This window comes from Pipistrellus kuhlii, unplaced genomic scaffold (genome assembly GCF_014108245.1).
Source record: "Pipistrellus kuhlii isolate mPipKuh1 unplaced genomic scaffold, mPipKuh1.p scaffold_m20_p_3, whole genome shotgun sequence".
Lineage (NCBI taxonomy): Eukaryota > Metazoa > Chordata > Mammalia > Chiroptera > Vespertilionidae > Pipistrellus > Pipistrellus kuhlii.
In genome coordinates this window covers 120,714,392-120,734,031 of record NW_023425529.1, presented here as the reverse complement: position 1 = coordinate 120,734,031, position 19,640 = coordinate 120,714,392, and the positions used below count along the sequence as shown (strand labels likewise).

The 19,640-nt window shown below is 38.4% G+C and overlaps 1 protein-coding gene and 1 non-coding gene across 9 annotated transcripts in view; one reads left to right on the top strand and one right to left on the bottom strand.

Moving 5' to 3' along the window:
* Positions 1-19,640, bottom strand: part of TDRD3 (tudor domain containing 3) — a 148,897-nt gene that overhangs the window by 93,896 nt on the left and 35,361 nt on the right. The window lies entirely within an intron of this gene.
* Positions 17,034-17,096, top strand: LOC118731022. Its single transcript, XR_004991725.1, has one exon. It is a non-coding gene; the product is annotated as a U7 small nuclear RNA (small nuclear RNA).

Here is a 19,640-nt window from a genome sequence, read left to right as displayed (position 1 = left end):
ACGAAGTTCAAGACGCGGGGATGGCTGGCTGCCAGCCATCGCTGTTTGCCACACCCTAGCCTGGTGATGTCATGAGACTCCCCACCCCACACAACCTACAAACCCACCCAAGCTCCAAGCAGCGGCTTTTGCATATGAATGGCCTTCCCTATTGCAGCTTAACTTAGCAAACTTGCAACCTGGTTCAGAGAGCTCCAAAGCCTACAAACTCCAAGCAAAGAGGAGAAAACTGTAGTTCTCGCTATAGCTCCAGACAGTAACTGACCTGCACCCCATTGGAGATCCAGAAGCCAGTGTACCTAGTGGTCAGTGTGAGACACCAGATTTCAACTCCTCACATCCATAAGTGGCACATTCAAAAGGCAGCCCCACTGAAACAAGTCCTGCACCATAAGTGTGTCTCCAGTGCAGCAGGTCTTCCACACCGGGTCCTCATAGCCAATTGGCCTGGAGGTCAATTCCACCCAGTGTACCAACAGCAATCCCCATTAAAATACCAACAAATTATTTCATGGACCTAGAACAAACTCTCCAAAAATTCATATGGAATAAAAAAAGACCCCAGATAGCCGCAGCAATCTTTAGACAGAAGAAGAAAGTTGGAAGGATCACAATAACAGATATCAAGCTATATTACAAAGCCATTATAACCAAAACTGCCTAGTACTGACACAAGAATGGAATTGAACAGAGAACCCAGAAACAGACCCAAGCCACTATGCTCAATTAATATTTGACAAAGGAGGCAAGAGCATACAATGGAGTCAAGTCAGTCTCTTCAATAAGTGATATTGGGAAAATTGGACAGATACAAAAAAATGAAACTAGACCACCATCTTACACCATACATAAAAATAAACTCAAAATGGATGAAGGACTTAAACATAAGAGGGGAAACCATAAAAACCTTAGAAGACATAGACAGCAAAATAGCAGACATATATATAGCAATATCTTTACTGATACAGCTGCTAGGGCAATCGAAACTAAGGATAAAATAAACTAATGGAACTACATCAAAATAAAAAGCTTCTGCACAATGAAAAAAACCATCAACAAAACAACAGGACCACTCCATGGGAAAACACATTTGCCAATGTTATCTCTGAAGAGGTTTTAATCTCTAAAACTTACAGGGAACTCATACAACTTAACAAAAGGAAGATAAACAATCCAATAAAAAATAAATTAAAAAAAAGGCAAAAGACCTAAAAAGGACCAAAGAGGACATACAAAAGGCCGAGAGACATATGAAAACATGCTCAATGTCACTAATCATCTGAGAGATGCAAATCAAAACAATGAGGTACCAACTCACACCTGGCAGAATGGTTATCATCAACAAATTAACAAATGACAAGTGGTTGCAGGGATGTGGAGAAAAAGGAACCCTCATGCACTGCTGATGGGATTGCAGACTGGTGCAGCCACTGTGTAAAACAGTATTGAGTTCCCTCAAAAAATTAAAAATGGAATTGCCATTTGACTCAGTAATCCCACTTCTGGGACTATATTCCAAGAAATCAGAAATACCAACCAGAAAGGATATATGCACCCCTATGCTCATAGTAGCACAATTACAATAGCTAAGATTTGGAAACAGTCTAAGTTCCCATCAGCAGATGAATTGCACTCCGAACCATTCTGGACATTGGCTACCAGCTACTTGACGCTACTTTGCGGCGGACACGTGCGTTGAATTAACTCAATTCCCCGTAATCACTAATAAACTGCAATGTCCCCCCCTGAGAGGGGACATCCGAGTGATATGCTAGAATTCCTATGTCCCCTGAGAGGGGACAGCGGAGTGCAAAGGGTTAAAAATCAGTGGTACATCTACACAATGGAATAATATGCTGCTGTAAAAAAGAAAGAATGCTTACCATTTGCAACAGCATGGATGTAACTGAAGATCATTATGCTAAGCAAAATAAGCCAGTCAGAGAAAGATAAATATCACATGATCTCACTCATTTGTGGAATATAATGAATAACATAAACTAATGAACAAAAATAGATCCAAATACAGAGCAGAGAAGCATTGAACAGAACATATAATTTAAGGGGGAAGGGGAGGGAGGGTTAAAAGATCAACCAAAGGACTTGTTTGCATGCATATAAGCGTAACTAATGGACACAGACACTATGGGTTGAAGGCTTGTTCTGGGGGATAAGGGAGGCCCGGGAGAGGTCAATGGGGGAAATAGGAGGCATATACTGTATAATACTATATGTAGTACTTTAAATAATAAAGAATTTCAAAAGCAAAAACAAAAAACACTCATTACTATTATGAACTATAAATATATCTGAATTCAGTTTATTGACAAGCAGGGCAATGAAAGGCTAAATTTTTATATGCTACAGAATAAACAAGATTTGTCACTAATTTTACCTTCAAATAATGCCATTTAAGAATCATAATTTAAGAAGTGCTAAAATTTTTAAAGATTTTAGAAAGTGTTTCCTTTTTCATTAATAGATGTTCAAATTCCATCTTACTACTCAAAGTCACTAAATGTGTAATCCTAAGCAATTCTTTTTATCTCAGAAGTAAATGCTTTAAAATTAATTATTATCCACCAATTTGGAGAAGAGGCTTCCTATTACAAATAATGATACATGTTCTATATGAATGGTCGCTCAGCCTAAGTATCACTCTCAGGACATCTTCACCTCCTGTTCAGAAGGCATGTGGACATATAAAACAGACATGCCCAAACTATTCCCTCTAAATGTATACACACACTTTGAATAATTATAAAGGCAGTGTTTATTAGAATACATTCATTTTCAATATTGAGCTATCAACCCTAGCAGGTATGCTCAGTGGTTAGAGCTTCAGCCCTTTGACTGAAGTGTTCAATTCCAGTCAAGGGCACATACCAGGCAGGTTCAATGTCTAGGCAAGCGGGGTGCATGCAGGAGGCAACCAATCAATGTGTCTCTCTCACACTGATCTCTTTTCTGTCTCTGTCTCTCCCCTTTCCTTCCATTCTTTCTAAAAATCAATTGAAAAAATATCTTCAGGTGAGGATTAACAAAAAAATAAAATAAAAATTGAACTATCGGCTGTTAAAGTGCATATACATTTTTGGGGACACCCTGTATAGTTTAAGAATCTCGACTGACAGGAAACCATGATAAAATAAATACTATCATTGAAATATCATTTATTGGATCAGATAGTGGATTGTCATTACCACCTCTTACTACCAGTAAGGAAAAGAGAGCCAATTTTCCTTTGATCTATCTCTGATAGCAGATTAAATCTGGAGTTTAACATAATGAAGAGGATGAAGACAAACTGAAGCATACATGGGTCACCTAAAGGGGCAGACATAACTCAACTCCGGATGACTGCTCAATGGGGACTGCCAGGAACTTACTTGCAAATGCAATGTGGCTCCAGCAGTAAAGGTGTCAGGAAAAATGTTGGACTGTGTTTAACCTTCTGTGACTGTTTAACTCTCTGTAGCCTCAAGTTAGATGACTACCCAGAAAACCAGAATTCTGCCCAAAGAAGGAGGTTAATGAATGTGTAGTGCAGATAACTGCCTGATATTGTGTTAACTTAGAAATGCATTATTGTTTCTGATGGTCTATGTCAATGGTCAGCAAACTCAAACAGAGCCAAATATCAACAGTACAACAAAATTTCTTTTGAGAGCCAAATTTTTTAAACTTAAACTTCTTTTAAGGCCACTTTTTTTTTTCTTTCTTTTTTCTTTCTTTCTTTCTTTATTTTTTATTGATTTTGTACAGAGAGGAAGGGAGAGAGATAGAGAGCTAGAAACATCAATGAGAGAGAGTCATCGATCAGCTGTTTCTTGCACACCCCCCACTAGGGATATGTCTGCAACCAAGGTACATGCCCTTGACTGGAATTGAACCTGGGGCCCTTCAGTCCAAAGGCCGACGCTCTATCCACTGAGCCAAATCAGTTTTGGCTAATGCCACTTCTTCAAAAAAAAGATTTGTCCAGGCCGTGGTGTTTTGTGGAAGAGCCACACTCAAGGGGCCAAAGAGCCGTATATGGCTCGCGGACCGCAGTTTGCCAACTACGGGTCTATGTGACTACCTATGGTTTAACATTAACCCCCTACAAAAAGGAGATCCTGTCCTGGGACGTATTGATCTTTTCCAGGCCCGTCACCACTTAGAGCAGCTGTTTTACCCTTGTATGATAGTTTCCCCTATTAAAACTCTTACGAATTTGAATAAGGTTCTGGATGAGTTCTTTGGAATTGATCCCAAATTTAGATTTGGGGGGCTTTCCCCTAAGCTATTGTCAGACCTCATTTATAGCTTTTAGTTTTTTGTAAAGCAATGGACAAGCCTGCATGTGACACACAGACTTGGTCAGTTTATTAAATGTGCCTGCTTGTTTTCTCTAGTATGACTAGAGACTCTGACATGCAGGATTGTGCCATTAAGTGTCTCTCAAATGATATACTATTTGTAGCTGACATTCTTTTTTTTTTTTAAATATATTTTATTGATTTTTCACAGAGAGGAAGAGAGAGAGAGAGAGAGAGAGAGAGAGAGAGAGAGAGAGAGGGAGAGAGAGAGAGAGAGAGAAATATCGATGAGAGAGAAACATCAACCAGCTGCCTCCTGCACACCTCCCACTGGGGATGCACCCGCAACCAATGTACATGCCCTTAACCGGAATCGAACCCGGGATCCTTCAGTCTGCAAGCTGATGCTCTATCCACTGAGCCAAACCGGTTTTGGCTGTAGCTGACATTCTTTGCAAGCAAAGGAGGAAAGACTATGTGTTTCAGGTCACTTTGTATGACTCCAGCAGAGCAGTGAACATAATTATGCATGTAAAAAATGTTCTTACCAGAGTCATCTACATCAGACTAAAAGATATCAAATCATTAAGTTTGGCCTAAATATTTTATGAACTAAAAATATATAGACTTCACCTTATCTCAGATTTCTATATACATAGAATTTCTACATATTGCCCACATTTCTATAGGCATATATAATTTTAAGGAGGAATTCTAATTGGTCAGAAACACTAAAAAGCAAGCACTAAAGTTTTGCCCTCTACCCACTTCCACACATCCAAGCAGTGAATGACCATTCAAGTCTAAACTGAAAGCAGATTAAATAACCTAAAATAATCAGAGACAGATCTATTCCTGCATCTACAAATTAGGCTGATGACACACAAAAATTCTTTTCTTAATTTTCTATACATTTTTATTGATTTCAGGGAAGAAGGGAGAGGGAGAGAGAGATAAAAACATCAATGATGAGGGAAAATCATTGATCAGTTGCCTCCTGCACACATCCTATTGGGGATTGAGCCTGCAACCTGGCCATATGCCCTTGACCAGAATCGAAATAAGGGAGCTCTATCCACTGAGCAAACTATCTAGGGCAACACATGAAAACTCTTTAATATGCCAATAAAAAAAAAAAAGAGTGAAAACATCTTTCCCAAATAGATAGGAACTCAATAAAAAATGAAGGCAATATCTGGAGGATGACTGGTACATGGTGGTCTTAACTGTCTAAATGAAAATCAAATCAAATGGCTTCATATGGTTTTTGGGATCTCTGATTTACATGTGATTATTTGCTACCACATTGAGATTACTGAACCACATATATTACCCAAAGACCAAAGTGGGAATTTAATAAATTAATTCTTCCTTAACTACAAAGAAAATACAGATAACTAACTCTGAATTACCCAAGCTAATATGGAGACAGGAGAGAATAAAACATGAGATATAATCAGAAAATTGCTTATATTAAAAGGTATCTTTAATCTTAGCAAACATGAAGTTGGCAACTTACCGAAAATTCCCAAGACATTAAAAAATAATTTTTAAAAATTACCTGAATAAAGATCTATTTACTCTCCCTATCCTGTTTCCATCTCCACAATATAAGTGGATTATAATAAACCTGCCCCCAAATTTGGTTTTTGCTAGTATTCTCATATGCAGCCAGAGAAATTAAAATAATAACTTGCTAATTTCCTCCTGTAGGGGAAAAGGAACTGGCTTATAAATTCCCACTGATGAATATAATTTGTGAAAATACAGTATTTAACTATATTAGCACGATCAGTAAGGTAACAGGGCTACTAAGACTTGAACACGCTGAAACCGGTTTGGCTCAGTGAATAGAGCACTGGCCTGCTGACTGAAGGGTCTCGGATTCGATTCCAGTCAAGGGCATGTACCTTGGTTGCGGGAACATCCCCAGTGGGGGGGTGTGCAAGAGGCAGCTGATCAATGATTCTCTCTCATCGGTGTTTCTTTTTTTTCTTTTTAAATATATTTTATTGATTTTGTACAGAGAGGAAGGGAGAGCGATAGAAAGCTAGAAACATCGATGAGAAGAGTCATCGATCAGCTGCCTCTTGCACACCCCCTACTGGGGATATGCCCGCAACCAAGGTACATGCCCTTGACCGGAATCGAACCCGGGTCCCTTCAGTCCCCAAGCCGATGCTCTATCCATTGAGCCAAACCGGTCTCGGCTCTCATCGATGTTTCTAACTCTCTATCCCTTTCTTCCTCTCTGTAAAAAAATTAATAAAATATATTAAAAAAAAAAAAGACTTGAACACAAAATCTGCTTCTGAAAACTTGGTAGAGATGAAATCAATATATTTATCACAGTTTATAGATATATATGAGAAGCTAAAAAATCACCAAAAAAGAATATAAACTGGTACACTAACAGTGAGTTAAATGAACCCATGGAATTCCATGCCTATATCTCTGTTAAGCACAACAAATAGGAGGATCAGAATTCCACCAAAGATAATTCAGAAGTGGGAGTACTATGACATACACTTGGTGAAATATTTTTTAAAAGGGTCTTTTATTTCATTTCCCTTAACAACTGAGTACTTCTTCTATTAGTACCATTTTCTTTCTGTCTTCAGACAAAGTGGCTCCCTATTATGCAAAAATTAATACCACAATTTTTATTCCAACAATCGCAATAAGACCTAAAACTTAATTTAAAATTTAACTTCCTCCATGATTTATATATGAATAACATGAATAAAGTTATGTATTATTTAAAGTACCTCTGCATAAAATCACTGTGACCTTAATATACTGTTTGCAATAAATGACTTATTTTATTCAAAAATAAATTCCTTTAAAACGCACTTTTCAGTTTTTACTTTTATGATTTCTTTTCATATACAAGTGTATATTATGTCCACAATTTAGCTAACATATAATATAAATTTTTCCTGCACACATAGTTACACAAACATACAACATAAAACCTATTTAAATTTCTTCTGTACTAACTTTTCTGAATGTTATCGTATAAAAATAAAAATACCAAAAGCAAATAAATCATCATGAAAATCTTAACATTTTAAATGCAAATGTTTCATAAAATTAACCTGCACAAACACTGAAAGGACAAATATGCAAAAACTAAAAACATCTTTTTACTTAGTACTACAGAAGCTTCATTTTTTTTTCTGAAGAAACAACCTCTAGAGATAGGAAGAATTAGGAAAGCATTGTTTACATTATTATTAACATCCACACTGCTCAAACTTCAACAGTTCAGTGACCAGATAAAAATGTTTTTGGTCCAACATTAAATATTGAAAGATGGAAATTAAAGTACTAAGGAAAATCCTTTGTAAAGTTATAGCAAATTTGAAACATTTAAAAGTATCTGAATTCTGAAAAATTGAAACCAATATTTTTTTTGTTAAGCACTTTCTTTAAAATGCTGATTTATTACTTATCCTAAAGGATGTACTACTTGAAACCACCACTAGATGACAACCTTGCTTCACAAATAAAATATACTATTACTGGAAGCTAATTTAGTACAAATATGTACTAAACTAGCTTTCAGTTTCTGACATTTGTGATTTTATTGTTGTTGTTGTTGTTTTTTGGGGAGTAAACATAGCCAAGGAAATAAAATATGCTATTATAATTTTAGAATTTGTGTTTGCTATGAAGATCACACGGGATTTAAAAAAAAAAAACTCATTTAATTAAAAAAAGCATTCAAGAAATACCAATTTCCTCACAAGAAAAAAAAAAATTTGAAGTATATCAATAAGATGATTTTCTCTCCTATTCTCTTCCACATTCATCCTTTGGAAACAGAGACTTATAAAAGTACACATAATTTATTAGAGATTAATGGGGTGTGTTTTTTTGCAGTGAAATAGCTACAAAGAGTATTTTCAACATTATTTCAATAGATGCTTTTCTCTGACATCAAAATAAATAAGCATGATGATTTTTAGATAATAACTATAAGAAGATAGGTGACAATAAATCAAAACTATTTTTATGACTCATGTTCAGATATTAAAAAATTTCCCCCATACATATACTAACTAAAAAAGATAGTATCTCTAGAATGTTTATTTGGCATAAAAAATTATAATAGCTGAGCAAATAAACGTTTGTAAACCCCTTAAAACTCCATAATTGAGATATTACAAAGTATTGTGACAATGGGCACCTACCTATGTTATTATTCGTTTTTGAAAACCATACTTTCACATATATTTAGAAGTGTAAAATGAAAGCCTGGATATTTTTACTTTCATTAGAGGTTATAATTTATGTCCTTTCTTTAATTCAACATTTTCATACTTGAATTCAGAAGCAGAACTAAGGTTATTTTTTAACTCGTTTTAACATGCAAGTTCATGTATTTCTGTCATATTTTCCTCAGCACAGAGGTGATAACTAAAAAAGCATATGTCAGGTGGAAAGGTCACTTCAGACCTGATGCCCTCTGCACTGACCCCTGCAATACATCAGTACCTGCAGAGTCCATGCCAAGGACCTGTCAGGGTTAACCCCAGGAGACTGCATACTCAGTTTACTTAAGAAATGCTATTTAAAAATGCATGATATCATAACAAAATTTAGAAGGCATTTTTATAAATAACTTGGAGAGTCTGTCATCTAATCTGTTTAGAACTAGCTACAAATCTCAACCTCACCCTTTAATACATGTGGGGTCCTAGGCAACTTATCTTTCTGTGCCTCAGTTTCCTCCTCTAAAAAAATGGAGCCAATACTGACAGAGTTGTTCTTAAAAATAAATGAGATAGCATGAAATACTTAGCACATGTTTGCTAAAAAGTAAATGTCGAATAAATACTGTCTTCCTTCTTAAACACTGTAACCTTAGTGCTTATTCTAGGAAATATTTTCAAAGCATAATGATACTCAAAAGATGTCTTCTGGGTTCTTAGTAGAAAGCCAAAGAATGAAATTTGTCTGATAATAAAGAGTATTTCCTGCCCTAGCCAGTTTGGCTCAGTGGATAGAGCCTTGGCTGGTTAACTGAAGGGTCCTGGGTTCAACTCCGGTTAAGGGCATGTACCTCAATTACAGATTTGATCCCCAGCCCTGGGTACATGCAGGAAGCAACAATCGATGTGTTTCTCTCACATCAATGTTTCTTTCTCTCTGTCTCTCCCCGTCTCTTCCATTCTCTCTAAAAATCATTGGAAAAATATCCTTGAGTAAGGATGAATGAATGAATGAATGAACGAAGGGTATTTCCTCAAAGGGTACAACTAACAGTCAAAAGTGTATGTACGTATTATAGGATGACTGAACTACATATTTTTTTAATACTATCTGAAGTTCATTGAGAACTAAAGGGAAAAATGTCAACAAGATTTTAAGAATTTTATTGTTTAATTTCTTAAAATCTTCCAATTTTACATATATGGATAAATATGCAGTTCTTAGGGTGTAATAACATTGTTTATAACAATAAAAAAAAAATAAGTTATTCCATGAGAATGTGCAACTCTTTCTGCTGCGAACAGAATTTCCAATGCAAAATACATTGCCATCATTTTTGCCTAATCTACCATTTATGTCAATATTTAAAACAACGATGTCAAGAAACAGCTGGTAAGTAACAAGTTTAAAATTTTACAGCACAGAGAATTATAATATCTAATTTTCAATTAGACATTTTATAACTTACTTATAATTTAAACTACCACTATTCATCCAAAAATTTAAAAATGAAAATCTACTTCAATTACCATACCCAATTATATCAAATATCTATTTGTTTCTAGTGTACGTAACCATATATTGTACAACCTAACAGCATAACAATTTTCCATAAATTAAAATGAAATGAAAATGAGGCCTAAAAATCTTAAAGAGTAGTCACTTAAATATGCTATTAAATAAAATAATTCTGCCAAGAATGAAATGGTATATATCTATAAATAATATGTATATTATTTAGTCAAAAAATTAATAATTTTAATTTCTTTAAAATGCATCTTAAATACAACATGCTTGACAGTAATTAAATTTTTGGAAATTAAAATGCTGCAAAGAATTTTTAAAATTTAACTGTTTAGCTTAGAAGACATATTTTGAACATATATCCATAGTTCTCTCTCATTTGGGCTAAATGGTGATACCCAAATGTTCTTATTTCTGGAACCTGCAGATGTTACTTTATTTGCAAAAAAAATGGTCTTAACAGTTGAAAGTAAGTTAAGGAACTTGAGATGATTATCCAGGTAAGGCCTATATCCATTGATAATTGACCTTATAAGAGAGAAGCAGGAGTTTTGAGACAGTCACACAGAGGAGAGGCAGTATAAAGATGAAAGCAGATACTGGAGATCTCAAAGCAAGGAATGTCAGGCCACCAGAACCAGGAAGAGGCAAGTAACTGATTCTCCCGTTCCTCTGGAAGGAGTACAACTCTGCACACACCTTCATTCCAGACATCTGGGCTGCAGACCTGTGAACATACATTTCTATTGCTTTAAGCCACCCAGTTTGTGACGGTGAATTGTGATAGTAGCCCTAGAAAATGAATAAATCTATTATGAATTTAAGTAATTGTTTGACAAGTACTGATTCAATTAAACAAAAATACAACTTGTGAAAGGTTATTTTTAGAACAATCTATGAAAATGAACATATCCTCTTCAATTTAAATGTCTTGATTCATTAATTGTTCCTGAATGAATTCTTTCAGTGAATTTGTTTGAATTGTTTACATCTATAAATAATAAAACATGAACTGTACAGAGATATAATTAAAAATTGATAGTAGGCCTCCCTAACTGGTTTGACTCAGTGGATGGAGCATTGACCTGTGGACTGAAGGGTCCCAGGTTCGATTCAATCAATGGCATATGCCCAGGTTGGAGGCTTGATCGCCAGTAGGGGGTGTGCAAAAGGCAGCCGATCAATGACTCTCACTTATCATTGATGTTTCTATCTCACTCTCACTCTTCCTTCCTCTCTGAAATAAAAATTTTTTTTTTTAAAGTTGATAGTGGGCCCTTGTCCACGTAACTTGGAGGTTTGACTATTGGCCTACACACTGGAGGGTCTCAGGTTTGATTCCCAGTCAAGGACTACCTGCTGGGTTGCAGGTTCCATCCCCAGCCCTGGTCAATGAGTGAACCTGGTCAAGGGATATGTGTGGGAGGCAACCAATTGATGTGTGGTGGCCATCTTGTGTCCACATGGGGGCAGGATCTTTGACCACATGGGGGCAGCCATATTGTGTTGGAGTGATGGTCAATCTGCTTATTACTCTTATTAGATAAGATATTAGATAGAATAGAAGCCTGGTGCATGGGTGGGGGCCAGCTGGTTTGCCCTGAAGGGTGTTCCCAGATCAGGGTGGGGTACCCTTGGGGCATGGGGTGGCCTGGGCGAGGGGCCTGTGGTGGTTTGCAGGCCAGCCACGTGCCCACCTCCCCCACCCCTATCCAAGTGGAGGCCCTAGTATCTGGAATTTCCTTCTACAATGAAAACTTTGTAGCCTAGAGCGGAGCCAAGCCTCCTGCTCGCTCTGTGGCTTCCGCCATTTCTGTTTGGATTTGTTTACCTTCCATAATTGAAACTTTTTATCCTTGAGTGGAGGCCTGAGACCGCCAGGGTGTGTGGAAAGCTTGGCTTCCTCCATTTCCAGGGAAACCCAAGCCTCCCTCCTGCTCTCTCCGTGGCTGCAGCCGTCTTGGTTGGATTTATTTGCATACTTGATCGGATTGGCTGGTGGGCGTGGTTGGTGGACGTGGAGGTAGGATTTATTCATACCTGCGTGTGGATTGCCCAGAAACCATCTAATGATTATATATTCATTAATCTTCAGGAAAGAAGCCCTGATATGACTCCAGTTAAAAAGTGCAATAGTGGGGGGGAATGGTAAGATATGTACACAGATAATAATTTGATAAATAAAATTAAATTAAAAAGTGCAATAGTATTGTAAGAAAGCCCTAAAGACTCCACTAGGATACCACTAGACTTAATAAATGAATTTGGCAAGGTAAGAGAATACAAAATTAACATCACAAATCAATGGCATTTTTATACACTAACTAGAGGCCCAGTAGATGGCATTTGTGCACTGCTGGGGGGGCATGGCCTGTGGGGATCAGCCTGCTATGGGAGCACTGTTCATCCTGGTCAGCCAAGCAGCTGTGGACTCACCCACAGTGCTGCTATGAGAGCACTGTTCATCCCGGTCAGCCAAGCAGCTGTGGACCCACCTTCTGAGTGGCTGCCCCCTGGACTGGCATCTTGTATGGAGCCGGAGCACTCGCCTCTCCAGAGGGCCTGGTTAGGGCCGGGCCCAGGGACAATAGCACTGAGGGGCAGTGGAGTAGGCCTCAGTCCAGCAGCATCCAGGAACCTGTCTCCCAGCCTCCAGGGTCAGCTCTGTGAGCCCAGCAGCAGTGCTGCACAGCCCGCAAGTGTCCAGAGGAGGTGGCAGGGAGTGAGGAGGAGGAGCCTTGGGCGAGGAGGCGACTATTACAATCCAGGTTCCTGCCCATCAGCCCAGGATTCACAGCAGGAGCAGCTTCTCATCCCACTCATCCAAGCGGTGATCCCACTGTGGTATCGCACTGAGCACCAAGTGGCAGCTCCTGGATTGAGTGGCAGCCCCCGGTGGTCAGTGTACATCATAGCGATTGGTCAACCGTTCATTCTGGTCATTCTGCCATTCAGTCGCTAGCCTTTTATTATATAGGACTAGAGGCCCAATGCATGAAATTCATGCAAGAGTAGGCATTCCTTCCCCCGGCTGCCAAAACCAGCTTCCCTCTGGTACCCAGGACCCAGGCTTCCCTCACATCCCCGGCTTCATCCAGAAGGACACCTGGAAGGACGTTTGGTCTAACTAGTGCATTACTCTTTTATTATTATAGATAATGAACTCTCAAAAAGATAAACTAAAAAAGCATTCCCATTTACCATTGCAATAGCAAAAAATAAGATACCTAAGAATAAACTTAACCAAGGAGATAAAAGGCCTTTACTTGAAGAACTATAGGACATTGAAAAAAGAAATAGAGGAAGATACAAACAAATAGAAGCATATACCATGTTCATGGATTAGAAAATTAATATCCTTAAAATGTCTATATTACCCAAAGCAATCTACAGATTCAATGCAATCCCTATTAAAATACCAAAGTCATACTTCACAGAGCTAAAACAAATACTCCAAAAATGTATCCTATATAATAAAGAGGTACTATGCAAATTGACCGTCATGTCTTCACATAAGATGGCTGCCCTCATGTTATCACAAGATAGCCACCACAAGATGGCTGGCAGGGGAGGGCAGTTGTGGACAATCAGGCCATCAGGGGAAGGTAGTTAAGGGCAAGCAGGCCAGCAGGGGAGGGCAGTTGGGAGCCACCAGGTCAGCAAGGGAGTACAGTTGGGGACGACTGGGTTGGCAAAAGAGGGCAGTAGTGGGTGACTGGGCCAGCAGGGGAGGGCAGTTGGGGGTGACAGGGCCAGCAGGGAAGGGCAGCTGAGGGCAAACAGGATGGCAGGGGAGCAGTTAAGCGTCAATCAGGCTGGCAGGAGAATGGTTAGGGGGTGATCAGGCAGGCAGGTGAGCAGTTGAGAGCCAGCAGTTGCAGATTGAGAGAGGGATGTCCAAGGGGTCCCAGATTGGAGAGGGTGCAGGCTGGGCTGAGGGACACCCCCTCCCCAGTGCACAAATTTTGTGCAGCAGCCCTCTGATATGGAACCATAAAAGACCCTGAAAAGCTGCAGCAATCTTGAAAAAGAAAGAAAGTAGGAGGTATCACAATACTGGATATCAAACTATACAAAAAAAGCCATTATAACCAAACAGCCTAGTACTGGCGTAAGAACAAAGACTCCAGAAATTGACTCACAACATTACGGTTAATTAATATATGACAAAGGAGGCAAGAGGATACAATGGAGTAAAGACAGGCTCTTCAACACATGGTGCTTGGAAAACTGGACACAAGCAAAAAGATGAAACTAGACCACCAAATTACACCATACACAAGAATAAACTCAAAATCAATAAAAGACTTAAATGTAAGGCATGAAACCATAAAAATCTTAGAAGAAAACATAAGCAGTAAAATCTCAGACATCATACGTAGCAATATGTTTACGGATATATCTCCTTCAGCAAAAGAAACTAAGGAGAAAATAAACAAATTGGACTACATCAAAATAAAAAGCTTCTGCACAGCAAAAGAAACCACCATCAAATTGAAAAGAGAATCCACTAAATGGGAAAACATTTGCCAATGATACATCTGATAATGGGTTAATATCCAAAATACATAAAGTACTCATACAAATCAACAAAAAGAAGACAATCCAATTTTTTAAAAATGGGCAGAAGATCTGAATAGACATTTCTCCAAAGAGGACATACAAATGGCCAAGAGACACATGAAAAAATGCTCAAAGTCACTATTCATCAGAGAAATGCAAATTAAAAACACAATGATTTATCACTTCATACCTGTCAGAATGGCTATCATCAAAAAATCAACAAACAAAAAGCGCTGGTGAGGATGTGGAGAAAAGGAAACACTAGTTTGCTGATGGTGGGAATGCAGACTGGTGCAGGTACTATGGAAAATAGTATGGACTTTCCTCAAAAAATTAAAAATGGAACTTCCGTTTGACCCAGCAATCCCAAATCTGAAAATATATCCTAAAAATCCTAAAACATAGATCAGAAAGAATATAGACAACCCTATGTTCACATGAGCGTTAATTACAATAAGATTTCCAAATAGCCCAAGTGCCCATCAGTAGATGAATGGGTAAAAAAGCTGTGGGACATTGACATTATGGAATACTATGCAGCTATAAAAAAAAAAAGATGGTTCTCTTACCCTTTAGGACAGCATGGATGGACCTGAAAAATACTATACTAAGTGAAATAAGCCAAACTGAGAGGAAAATATCACATGATCTCACTTATTTGTGGAATCTAATGAACAAAATGAATAGACCAACAAAATAAAGCCAAAGCAGGGAGGCATGGAACAGACTCACATACCTCAATGTGTGGTTGGGGAGACAAGAAGAGATAAACCAAAGGACTTATATACTTACTAGAAGCCTGTTTGCAGGAAGATTGCTGCAAGCGGCCGCAGTGGCTTCGCACAGCAGCCTCTGGCTGCTGCCCGCCCCATCCCACCCCTTGCACGCCACCAACCGCTGCCGCCCACGCTTTCCCTCTGGCAGCCACCTTGCTTTCTGCTGTTCTTCCCTCTTCCTTCTAAGCTGTCTTCAGTTTTCACTCCTCCCTCCCTCTGTATATGCAATTAACTGCCATTTTTGTTGGGTTAATTTGCATACTTGCTCTGATTGGCTGTGGGCATAGCCAAGGTATGGTCAATTAGCATTTTCTCTTTTATTAGTGTAGATATGCAAAGCCTATGGACATAGGTAGTAGAGTGGAGAAGACTGGGGAGGAGGAGTGAATAGGGGCTGGGAGAAGCAGAGGAGAAGAGTAGGAGAAATGGGAAATATCTATAATACTATCAACAAAAATATATATATTTATTTAAATAAAATAAAAGTGCTATAAAACAGCCCAACAAGCTTAGCTCAGTGGCTGAGCATTGACCTATGAACTGGGAGATAACGGTTCAATGCCCGGTTCAACACCTGAGTTGAGGATTCAATCCCCAGTAGAGGGCCTACAGGAGGCAGCCAATCAATGATTATCTCTCATTATTGATGTTTCTATCTCAATCTCCCTCTCCTTTCCTCTCTGAAATCAATAAAAATATATATATTTTAAAAGTGCTATAAAATATCTGGCATGTAAAATTTAGAATCTGTAACAGATTAATAAACTCTCAACATTTATAAGCACCATTTTCCTATAAACATATTTTCCTATTTTAAAGCTATACATATGAACAAAGATGATAATTAATCAAATAATACAAATAACTGAATATCTACATTTCAATTGCATATTTATGATAGTTGGGGAAGTATTAATTTAAAACATACCTATACAAAGCTGTATGTTGACAAAACATCATTTAGTGAATCCATTTTTTTTTAACATCTGTAATTTAGAAAAATATACAACACACATTTTGGCAGTACATTCATCTGTGCAGGTAATTTTAAATATTAAAAACCTTGATATTGTATCTGTCAAAAAAAAAGAAAGCCTGACACTTCATTGCCAACAGCTGTAAATACAATGTATAGATAGATTCTAGTGCACATAACGGCACTCATATATCAATTAGGTTACAAAAATTTAACCTTTTACAGGGCAGAACATAAACAAAAAATATTTTTAAGGTTCCTTGAGAATAAGTAGATCTCATGAATTCCTTTCATGAAGTCTGAACAGAAAGAATAGAGTAGGTTCTAGAAACCACCTTGCAGCTAGGACACCAAAAGGTAATCCTGTTTTCCTTCTCACTGGCAACAAAACTATCAGTCATCTCTGTGAATGATAAACCTTGCATGACTGAAAAAACCTCAGAGCTGTGAAATAGGTATGCAAATTGTAGTAGTCAAAGATATATTCTATGTCCAAACTGTAGCATCAATAATATATTCTATAACTGCAATGTTGAACTGGTATATGGCATCATAAAGTCTATGAAAAGTAAGAAAGGTATCATTTGTCAATTTTATACCTTTTTCAACTGGCAGTTTTCTTGTTTGACAAATATGGAATTTCTCATATCTTCTGCCTTAATAAAAGAATATCTCAAGTGCTTACAGCTCTTTTTAAATTTGTCCAGCAGGTCTTCCAGCTTGTACCAGAAGGACTTAAAAAAAAAAAAAAATCTCACTTATAAGTGAGGCATATTAATACTATTAAGGCAGATGACTATTATTTTAAAAAACCTAGCAGATCACAATTGCCAAAACAACCAGTCTCAAGACCAAGTATCATATTGCTCCTAAAGAAAGTCATGAGACAGGCTAATATAACATATTAAATGCTCTATGGGGTCCTGCAATAAACAACCTGTTTTCTCTAAAATACAGTTGATTAGACAAGGAAACCTATTTTCCCATTTAAGATCTGCAGAACATATTTTAGATTAGTATATTAGTATTTGAGGATTTAACACTATTTTTTTATAGTCCAAAAGTCTCAATAGAGTAATGTGTAATTTCACTAAATCACAAATTTGAATGGCTGTTTTGAGGGAGTGAGTCACAGAAAAGTTTATACAACCATCAGATATTCAAAGCTCAGTGCAGATTGTCAGTACTCTACTGTAATCTTCACAAAAAAATCAAGACATATCCTTCACCAAGTATCATATTGCTTCACCAATAGCAAATGTCTAATCCAACGATTTTCAACCTTTTTCATCTCGTGGCACACATAAACTAATTACTAAAATTCTATGGCACAACAAAAAATATTTTTTGCCAATCTGACAAAATAAGTAGGTACAATGAAAAAATAGGTATAATTTTGATTCATTCACACTGAATGGCTACTGGTGTGTTGGCAGCAATTTTTTCATTTGGTAATCTAAGAAAAAAAGAGTTCAGTGCCCCGGACTAAATAGATATTGTACGGTTTAAAAATTCTTGAGGCATACCAGTTGAAAATCGCTAATCTAATTCTTCTTTTTTTTTTTTAATCCTCACCTGATGATATTTTTACCATTTCTTAGAGAGAGTGGAAGGGAGGGGAGAGACATAGAGGAAAACATTGATGTGAGAGAGACTTATCTATTGGTTGTCTCCCCCATGCACCTCTGGGGGCTGGATGGGGCCTGCAACTGCTGTATGTGCCTTTGACCAGAATCAAACCTGAGATCCTTCAATCTGAGGGCCAACACTCTATTCACTTAGTCAAACCAGCTACCCACTGATTTTTAGAGAGAGTGGAAAGGAGGGAGGGAGAGGATGGATGCAGAGAGAGAGAGAAACATGGATGGGAGACAGACACATTCATTGGTTGCCTCAAACACACCCCATGACTGGGGACAAGGATCAACCCTGCAACCAGGTAGGTGCCCTTGACAGGAAATAATACCTGTGACCCTTTGGTGTGCGGGCTGACACTCTAACCACTAAACAACACCAGCCAGGATCTAATATAATTCTTATAACACATGAAGAACATATTGTAAGCACTATGGCTACTTCCCTGTCTTGTAAAATAATAGTATTAAATCACATTATATATAAATTAGGCCATGTATATAACTAAACTCAGAGTAGTAACAACAGCCAACAATGCTTACTATGTGCTACACACTCTTCTAAGTACTTTCTATATACTAACTTATTTAATTCACACAACTTTATGAGGTAGGTGGTACTATTATGCATTTTACAGATGAGAAACCTCAGATACAAAATGTTTAACTTGCTCATGGACACACAGCTTGCAAATGACAGAGCAGGCATGCTACCCCCAGGAGTCTGGTTCCATTGTGTATTCCCAATAAACACACTTAAACTCAGGATAAAAAAATGCAGAGAACCTGAAACCTGAATTTTGTCTCAACTAACAGTGTGACCTGAGATAAAGAACTCATACTTCTATGCTCCAGGTTCATCTATATACTAGAGACCCAGTGCATGAAATTCATGCATGGGGGGGAGAGGGTCCCTCAGCCTGGCCTGCACCCTTTCCAATCAGGACCCTAAACAGGCATCCCTCTCACAATCCAGGACTGCTGACTCCTAACCATTCACCTGCCTGCCTGCCTGCTTGCCCCTAACCACTCTGCCTGCCTACTGATCACCCTTCACCACCTCTGCCTGCCTGCCTGATCTCCCCTAACTCCTCTGCCTGCCTGCCTGATCACCCTAACCACCCTCCCCTGCCTGCCTGATCACCCCAACTGCTCTCTCCTGCTGACCTGATAGCCCCTAATCGCTCTGCCTGCCTGTGTGATCACCCCTGTCCACCTCTGTCCCAGCCCCACAACCCTAGCTTTGTCAGGAAAGACATCTGGAACAATGTCTGGTCTATCTGGTCTAATTAGCATAGGGGTGTCGAACTCAATCAGAGAAGGGGCCAAAATCTAAAATCCAGCCTAAATCGCGGGCCGAATGGTTTACTGAACAGTCATAAACTGTCATTGTGATGGAAACGCAGCGGAGTGCAGTGATGACAGCGCGGTGCGGGGCCGCATTGCAAGGCCTGGCGGGACGGATTTGGCCCACGGGCCTTGTGTTTGACACATGTGATTACCCTTTTATTAGTATAGATATAACAGCCTAAGTGACCGGTCACTATGATACACACTAACCACCAGGGGGCAGACGCTCAATGCAAGAGCTGCCCCTAGTGGTCAGTATGCTCCTACAGTGGGAGCGCTGCTCAGCTGACCAGGATGA